At 48.7% G+C, this 1,754-nt stretch overlaps 1 non-coding gene across 1 annotated transcript; it reads left to right on the plus strand.

Moving 5' to 3' along the window:
* Positions 1-1,682: 1,682 nt before the first annotated feature.
* Positions 1,683-1,754, plus strand: Trnar-gcg (transfer RNA arginine (anticodon GCG)). The gene has a single exon. It is a non-coding gene; the product is annotated as a tRNA-Arg (tRNA).

Below are 1,754 nucleotides of genomic sequence, written 5' to 3' on the forward strand. Positions count from 1 at the left end.
CTGCTTCGCATTACATCGATTCCCACAGTGCGTGGGATCTGCCAAATTTTTTTCCCTCGGATTTTAACGACCACTTTCTTTCTAGGAAAAAAGCCCGCACGCTGATCGTACTATGAAGCCAAGTAATCATGTCGGAAAGAGAACCGCAAAGGAAATGCAGCGAGGTTAACCAGGGTTGGCTACCCACACGAGGGTAGGAGGAATGGGATGAAAATAATAGATAAAGGAAGAATGATCATACATAAGCATAAAAAAACCGTTGGTGCTACAGCAGAGGTGCGTCACTGTCTCGTTTCCCTTGAGGTTCCTTCTCAGAAAACGCCCGGCCGTTTCGTCCACTAGCCCCATCAACTATCAGCGTACGTTTTGCGTACAGCGCGTCTTCGTCACATTTAGGTTAACTTCGTCGATGTTTTCTCTTTTTTTTTCTACTTCGGTAAGTAATAATGAACGCATGGCGGGCTCAGTTTGCTTCTGACTTTTCCACGTAAACGGACATGCTCCGTCTTCTACCTTACAACCTACAAGAGACAATGCCTGCCTTCTACACAGAACTGCTAGGGCTTATCTGGGAATATGAAACTCTGGTCACAGTTTCGCAGCAAGGGCGGAGCAATGAATGCGATAGCAAGAAATTAATGCTATACAAAGTGAGGTTCGCCGATGGATGCTCTCAGTTTGAACAGCGCTCCTGTTGCAAAGGCGGCCGAAGCTGGCAGCGAAGGAAACTAGCGTGCTTCAAGTGTCGAGCTGTGACACCTGAGAGTTCGCGCTCATCTTCTGTTTGTTCGTTTAGCGGCGTCCCTTGAGTTCGAGTGACTTTCGTACGCTCCGTAACATGAGCGCGGACATCTCGGTGAAATCTTCAAACATTCCTCTTCCCCTCACCACGAGAAAACCGCGCGAGCAGACAGTGGAAGAAGCTAGCGAGCTCACCGACGACTTTTAAATGCGCCCGTCGCGCTCCTAGCGCCATCTCGCTGGTAATGAAGAAACGCTTATACGCGCCTGCCGTCTCCGAGTCCGTCCAGAGTTAAAGGGTGTGTATATAACGCTCGCCGTTAGCTACGTGGAGAATCTGCGTTTCGTGGCGTAGTGGTTAGCACCACTGCGCTGCGGAGCAAGAGGTCCCTGGTTCGATTCCGCGCTCCGGAAAGCATTTTTCTGAATATTTTCCTTTGGGGCTTATATATATATATATATATATATATATATATATATAACGACGAAAAGATAGCTTGCCGCGGGCAGGGACCGAACCTGCGACCTTCGTGTCGCAGATTCGGTCCCTGCCCGCGGGCAAGCTATCTTTTTCGTCCACTTTTCTTTCTTCACAATACCTTACATTATTACTAAAAAAGATGCCCTATACTTTCCTTGGCATTATTGTCTGTTAGTTCACATTAATATTGTGTATAACAAAGAAAAACGAGCCCTTGAAATTAGCACTTCTTTCCTTCATTCATAGCGAGGGTCTCGTTCTGGCAGACTTGATGCGTTCAGGTAGTATGCGAGGGATTATTGGTCAGCTGCCAGCTCGTAATAAGTTCACGTGCTACGTGACGCCAACAAGGCAGAAAAAGAGTGTTCCACACTCGCCGTCATGGCTACTGGCGGCGCTGACTGACGCTCCCACGTTTAAATGCACACATATAACCCATAAAGTGGACGGGGGGATGGCCGCCGCGGTAGCTCAGTTGGTAGAGCATCGGACGCGTATTCGAAGGTGGCAGGTTCGGTCCCTGCCCGCGGCA

This window comes from Rhipicephalus sanguineus, chromosome 3, assembly GCF_013339695.2.
Source record: "Rhipicephalus sanguineus isolate Rsan-2018 chromosome 3, BIME_Rsan_1.4, whole genome shotgun sequence".
Lineage (NCBI taxonomy): Eukaryota > Metazoa > Arthropoda > Arachnida > Ixodida > Ixodidae > Rhipicephalus > Rhipicephalus sanguineus.